The sequence below is a fragment of the Hyperolius riggenbachi genome, chromosome 1, assembly GCF_040937935.1.
Source record: "Hyperolius riggenbachi isolate aHypRig1 chromosome 1, aHypRig1.pri, whole genome shotgun sequence".
NCBI lineage: Eukaryota > Metazoa > Chordata > Amphibia > Anura > Hyperoliidae > Hyperolius > Hyperolius riggenbachi.
The window spans coordinates 638,845,526-638,853,234 of NC_090646.1; positions in this window are offsets into that span (position 1 = coordinate 638,845,526).

Genomic DNA, 7,709 nt, shown 5'->3' on the forward strand with positions numbered 1-7,709 from the left:
TGAGAACATGGTTGTTGTTCAATAATAAAATTATTCCTCAAAAATACAACTTGCCTAAAAATTCTGCACTCCCTGTATAAGAAGATGAATACTTGCTCTTCTTACATTACATATGTATTGCACTGTCCACATTTTGATTTTAGTGATATTTTTCTATAGTAAAAAAAGAGAAAATTCTTCTTTGGACTTTCCATTTTGTCTGTGTCTATCTTGAAGCCAATCCTGGCATCATTTCCTGCCTTACCCTGTCTGTGTATCATTGCCCGCCCTCCTCCCAGTCTTCAGACACTCCCACCCAAGTCTGCAGTCGAAAGCGCATTGAGAAATATTGGCCAATCAGAGAGGAACAGAAGTGTGGGAGGGGAAAACAGGAGGGAAAGAGGCTTCAGCCATTCAGGCTGCATTAGTTAAGTCTGAGGGGAAGTAAATTAGTAAAAAGGAAACCAAGCATGCCCTGCAACATCCTTTGTGCGGCAAATGTACCAAATAAGAGCCAGGAAAACTGGGGAATGATGTTTTATGGAGAAGAAAAGTAAGAGGGATTTTTTTAAGAACATTTTGTAGAAAACATTACATAAGAATATGCATATTGAATAATACATTCAGCATAAGTGTATAGAAGCATTGGTACAGTGCAAGTATTGTCTTGATAGCAATCCAGTACTATCAAGCACCTTTTCTTTTTACAGCTCTAACTAAACTACCGTCTGATATCGTAATAGACAGATGAACCTGGAATAAATTTATAAAGCCAAAAGCGGCCAAGTTATCTCGTAGCTATACAACAAAGGGGGTCCCAGGGCCCATAGGGAACATACACCCAGGACACCATTATAGCTATGTAACAACTCAGCTTGGAAGTCCAACAAGGTAGCCATCTGCAAGCTTCATCTATATCAATCTATATTAAATGAGTATAATATAGTCAGGAAAGGAAGAGGGAAGAAGAAAAGAAAGAAATAAGAGAATGAAGAGAATGTGTACTGCTCCATCTAGGCGCCCGCCACCCTACACGTCTACCAGCCAAGGGGATTTAGTAGTATTCATCTTGTGGTTCCATGGGGGTGAGAGTTTGGGGCATATTAGATCTAAGTGGATGTGAGAGAGGCATATCGGGGTGATTCTTTAAATTCGAACCATCCGAACCAAGTTTTCCAATACTGATCCCGTTTTTCCCTCATGCTAGCAGTTAGATCTTCCATTTTTTCCACCCAGTCAATTTCTCTAAGCCACTCCTGTATGGTGGGGGGTTCCGGGGATTTCCACTTTCTAGCTATCAGAATTTTAGCGGCATTAATCAGGTGTCTAGTGAGGGTTTTTTTGTATTTCTTGATCGACCACTGATTGTGGTGTAATAGAAAAAAGGCGGGGGAGTCGGGAGGAAGGAAGTCAGTTAGTGTATGCATTATTTCTCTCACATCTTCCCAGAATTGCCTCAGTTTGCTGCAGGACCAGAATGTATGTATTAGAGTGCCTGTTTCTAACCCACATCTCCAGCATAGTGGGGAGGAGGACGGATACATTTTGTGGAGCCTAGAAGGGGTCAAATACCATCTGGTGAATACTTTATAGCCTGCCTCCTGGCTCCTTGAGGAAATAGCGGACTTATGAGAGAAGACGAGTATTTTGTGCCATTGCTTATCAGAGAAGTATGTGTTCAAATCCCTTTCCCACTTGACCTTGTATGCGGAGCAGGGGTCTTCCATGTCATTTAGTAGTGAATATACCAGGGAGAGAGTGCCTCTTATCGTCCCCCTGTCCATGCACGTTTTTTCAAAGAGTGAAAGGGGTCTGGAAAAATTTGCCTTTGATCCTTGTGACATGAGAAAATGGTCGAACTGAAGGAGACTCCAAGCATCGAGGTTGGGGGCATTAAAGGAGACCCGGAGTTCTTCAAGGTTTACCCACCGTCCTCCTAGTATCAAATGCATAGCCCTAAGAGGGGCGTCCCGTCGCCATTTCTGGTAGCTATTATTACTGAGACCTAATGGAAAATTAGGATTGCCCAGAATGGGAAGGAGGGGAGAAGGCCATGGTGAGATAGCTGATTTCTCTCTCACTTTCAGGAATATTCTCAGGGTTTGGTTGATTAAAGTCGTGGCCATCGTCGGAGCAGGAGGGGAACGAAGCGACCAGGGTATTAGATCTAGTTTGTTTCCCATTAGTTCCTCCTCAATACCCACCCATCGTTTGTGAACTGCGTGTCTATGCCAGTCAATGACTCGAATAAGAACTGCTGCTGCGTGATATAGTCGGGGGTTCGGTATTGCCATACCGCCCAGCTCCTTGGGGGCCGTCTGAATAATATATTTCAATCTGGGTTTGCGGCCTTTCCATATAAAGCGAGAGAAGGCTTGGAGGACCTGTTTAAAATATGAGGAAGGTATACATATAGGTATCGTTTGAAAAAGGTAAAGGAGTCTTGGCATAATTGTCATCTTGATGATGCAGCTCCTGCCAAACCAGGAGAACTGGGGTTTATCCCAGTTTATAAGGTCCTGTTTAATGCGTTCCAGGGCAGGGGGAAAATTATGGAGGAATACATCTTGTGGATTCGGTGTGATTTGGATGCCCAGATATTTCAGGGATTTACTGGGCCATTTAAAGGGGAAATTGCTCTGTAGGGAGAATTTAAGGGGTCTCGGAAGGAGAATTCCCAGGGCTTCGCTCTTATCATAGTTGATCGACATATTGGATATTTCACCATAGATCCTAAATTCTGCTAATAGATTGGGTAGCGAGATATGAGGATTGGTTAGGTAAAATAGGAGGTCATCAGCATATGCTGCTATTTTCGAAGATGACTTGGGAAAGGTGACTCCCTGTATATCTGGATTTGCCCTTACCATGCACAAGAAGGGCTCTAGAGAAAGAGCGAAAATTAAAGGAGACAGAGGGCATCCCTGGCGGGTCCCATTATGTATAGGGAACGAGCCAGAGAGTACTCCGTTTGCCCTAACTCTTGCTGTGGGACCTGAATAAAGGGCTAGTATTCGCTTCATCATCCCATCTGCCACGCCAATATGCCTGAGAGTGCCCTCGATGAGGTCCCAGTCCACCCTATCAAAAGCCTTTTCGGCATCCGTTGATAGTAATAGAGTTGGATCGGACTGTGACCTCACCCAGTGCAGTACATTTAGAGTTTTGATAGTGTTATCCCTGGCCTCACGACCAGGGATAAAGCCCACCTAATCAAGGTGTATTAACCCCGGGAGGAGGGGAGCCAACCTGTTAGCCAACATCTTTGAGAATAATTTTAGGTCCACATTAAGGAGGGATATTGGTCGGAAGCTTTTACATAGAGCTGGGTCTTTTCCCTCCTTAAGTAAGACCGAGATGTGTGACTCGAGCATGTGTGTAGAGAATGGCCCCCCGCCCTCCGAGGACTCAGATGTAGAATTGAAGGCCGTCAACATGTGGGACGAGACAATGGAGCGAAATTTTTTATAATACTCCGGTGTGAAGCCATCTGGTCCGGGGGCTTTACCTGAGGGTGTCTGGGAGATAGCGATCTGGAGCTCATCTTCGGTAAGGGGACTTTCCAGCATCTCAATGTCCTCTGTGGAGAGCTTAGGCATCTTAGAGCGTTTTAAGTAATCTATAATTTTGGCCTGCCTAGCCTCCCTAGAAGACTGTGAGGGGTTAGGTGATAAGTTATAGAGATCAGAGTAAAAATCCCTGAACACCCCAGCTATTTCCTCATACTTATGATGCAGGATCGAATGTTTATCTTTGATTTGGGGGATATAATTAGTCGTTTGTTGAGTTTTCAAGGCCTTAGCCAGTATGGAGCTGCACTTGTTGCCAAACTCATAAAAAGTGCGGCGACATCGCAGGGCGGCATATTTAGCTTTAGAAAATAGCAGTGATTTAAGACGTTCTCTCTCTTTAGTGAGTGACGTCAAAATTAAGGGAGACCCCCCTCTTTTATGTTTCATTTCTAAATTTCCAATGTTAGTTATGATTCCTTGAATTTCTTTATCACGCTCTCTCTTCCTTCTAGCCCCTTCTCTGATAAGCAACCCTCTTACAAAACATTTATGGGTTTCCCACACTACCATAGGGGAAGTATCTTGTGTAGTATTTATTTGGAAAAATTCTTCCATCTCAGCTTTGATTTTGGCAAAGATATTTCTATCTTCAATGAGAGAATTATTCAGTCGCCAGGAGGCTGGGCCTTTCCTATTTTCGTTCAATTTCAGATCTACGGTGACAGGAGCATGATCCGATAGATGTATATTACCAATATTAGATGCGGTGGAGATTGAGAGTAAATTATGTGACAGGAAGATGTAGTCAATTCTTGTATAGGAATTGTGAGGGTAGGAGTAAAAGGTGTAGTCAAGTCCTGTGGGGTTATGTAGTCTCCATACATCAATCAACTGCATAGATTTAAGCAGAGATTTACATTTCTTTAATAATTTATAAGAAATTGGGGATTTCTTAGAGGAGGAGTCTATCTCCGGTTCGAGAGTAAGGTTGAGGTCTCCCCCCAACATAATACTGCCTTCAGCAAACGAGTCTAATTTTGTCAGGAAGGCTTGAAAGAACTGCACTTGTTGCACATTAGGCGCATAAAAAGAGCCAATAGTGATTTTCTGGGAGAATATTGTGCCTTTGATCATATTGAATCTACCCTGTGGGTCCTGATACTGATCAATCAATGAAAAGGGAGTATCCCTAGATAATAAGATGGCTGTTCCTTTAGTTTTAGACTCTTGGGGTGTGCTAAAGAAGGCCGATTTATAGTATCTATTTAAAAGCTTTGGTACAGAGGGGCCTTTGAAATGTGTTTTCTGAAGGCACACTATATTGGCGCGTTCTTTATGGCATAAGTGCAACAGTGAAGACCTTTTTTCTGGAACGTTTAATCCCTTGGCGTTCAAAGAAAATAATTTAAGTAACTGCTGGAATGTAGACCCTGGATAGCAGGCTCCCGGGGAGCAGGCACACAGTTCTCAGAGGACAGATAGAAGAGACAGATAGAAGGAAGGATAGTAAAGAGAAAAGCAATAGAACAGAGTAGATGTGTGTAAGAAACCACACTTGATGGTCTAATAACTTATCATTAATTGCCATTATACCTGGGCCGGTCTGGCCTAGTACCAGCCAACCTTAGAGTGAGATTTAACTCTCTAACGAGGACACTTCCGGTTCCTCGTTGGTCTTTGGCGAATCGCCCTGGGGAAAGAAAGCCCGCAACCGAACAGCGAGAGCCCCCTTGCCCCCGGGCGAGCGCATTTCGAATGAAAGTAAACACCTAGTTCTATGTTAACAGTGAAACATTAACCTGGTATGTAAAACATCCCATATTTTGAAGAGTAAGTGGGCTAGACAGATCTCAGCCATGCTTCAGGCTCTCACTTATTGAGCCGCATCTCTCCTATCCCATAAATGAGGAGGCATGTTGCCTCAGTCTTATCTGTGGGCACCCCCCCCCCCCCCCACCCACCAAACCCGGGACTCCCGCGGACATAAGTGGGTTAGCCCAGCTTTCGCTGAGGTGCATGCTGCTATCTACAAGCCGCCCCCCGCTCCCCCCCCCCAGGCCTAAGGTCTCTGCCCGCACCTCCCAAGCCAGCTCCCACATCCCCATAGGAGATAATACAGTAATATGTAACATTAAAATCGAGTATTCTCCATTTCTTCAGGTAGAGAAAAGAAAAGGACAAAAAAGAGAAGGCATATGTAGCCCTTCCATCCATCATTGCATACGTCAGAGTATCATAGAATGAGTGGTTAGCATATATGGAGGAGTCATGTCCTATTTTCATGTGAAGGAGACATCATGGGAGAGAGGCACGGCGGCCCATCATCGGGTACCAGGGGGGGAAGATGGGGGGCAGGGAGAGACACCCGCCATGCAGGTGGACAAGGCCCATCTAGGGACCCATTCGCGAGTTCAGGAAGTCCAGGAAAACAGAAGGGGGGGGGGGAAGAGGGAGATGCCCTTCTGCAAACAGTGCAGGTCCCAGAGGCCCGGGCGTAAAGGAGGGCGATGTTTAGGCCTGGGTACAGTTATAGGCCGTGTTTAGAGGACAGTATATTTTCCATGGGACTGGAGAAGAGGTGGCAGTGGAAAGTACTCACAGTTCAGCTCGGCCTAATTGGTCTTCTTTGTCTTTTGCGGGCGACCCGAATACGCTGCTTCAGGGTCCCATTCCGGTAGCTCAATTGAAGATAGGGAGAGGGCCTTTGTGAAGGAAGACAGGTCCTCTGGTTGGCGGAGTATGCTAGATGTCGATCCCCTCGTTCCTATCAGCTGGAAAGGGAAGCCCCAGCGATATTTCACGCCGTATTGCTGCATGGCTTGTAAGAGAGGGCGTAGTGCGCGGCGTTGGATGAGAGTGGATGGCGCCAGGTCTTGGTAGAGAACGACTGTAGCATCTTCCCAGAACAGCGGGCCTTTATCCCTTGCGGCGGACATGATGGCCTCCTTGTCCACGTAATTATGTAGGCGACATATAACATCTCTCGGCTGCTCTTGAGGTGATGGTGCCGCTCGGAGGGCCCTATGCGCCCGATCGAATTTGAGCTTCTGGTCTGCAGGGCGATTGAGCACGCTATTAAAGATGGTGCGCAAGGTAGGTAATATGTCGTCCGCTTGTACGGATTCGGGAAGGCCTCGGATCCGAATGTTATTACGCCGCCCTCTGTTTTGCATGTCTTCCATCTGTGAGCGGATGGACTGATTCGATGACCGCTGCTTCTCCCCTGCTGCTTTAAGGGCCTCGATCTCTGCACGGAGTTGCACAATATCGGTTTCCGCGGTTGTCACGCGGTCTGAGAGGCCTGTGATGTCCGAGCGGATCACTGCAATCTCCGTCCTTGTAGAGGAAACTATCCGTTCCGTTTGTTCATCGAGGTCTTGTTTGGTAGGCAGACTCCTCAAGTACCTCCATATATCTTCTAGGCTGCCCGCATTCACCGAGCTCTTGGTGGCGGTGTCAGAGGCCTGCGGTGTAGGGGAGGACGGATCCGCCATCTTGGGAACCTCTCTGTTAGTGGTGGCCTGTTGGAAATAACGGGTCACTGGTCTCTGGGATGAGTTCTGTGAGCGGCGCTTTCTGGCTTTGCTCCTCTTCCCTTTTTCCATACCAATCTGACCCAGAACCGGAGGGTGTAAACAGCTTTATAATCGCTATAAAAGCATGCGGGCCCGGGAGCTCAGCAGGAGCACGTCTTCACTCCTCCATCGCTGGCTCCGCCCCCGTAAGAGGGATTTTTAACTTTTGAATTGCCTGGTTAGCATCCTTATTATTTGTTTACCAGATAAAAATAAAGAATTGATTTTTGATTTTATGCCCGACAGTTACACTTTAAAGCAACCCTGAAGTGAGAAAACTTGCTTCAGGTTAGATACTTATCTAGGAATAGGGAAGGCTCTGGATACCATAGAGCCTTCCCTGTCCCTGGTCCATTCAGTCGTTCCTACACTGTGTCTCCCGTTGATGTTATTTGACCTGCTAGCTCTTCAGCACTCGTCATCATGCAGCATACGCAAGTAATTGCGTCCCTGAGTACTTCCTAAGGAGTGAACCTATGTACTGCACCTGCGCGAGTCTGGACTTGGGCGAGCGCAGTATAGATGAAAGCTGCCCGAGGAGTACTGAAGACCTAGCAGGTCGAATAAATACAATGGGAGATGGCGGAGGAACGACGGGATGGACCAAGGATTGGGAAGGCTCTATGGTAGGTATGTACCTAGC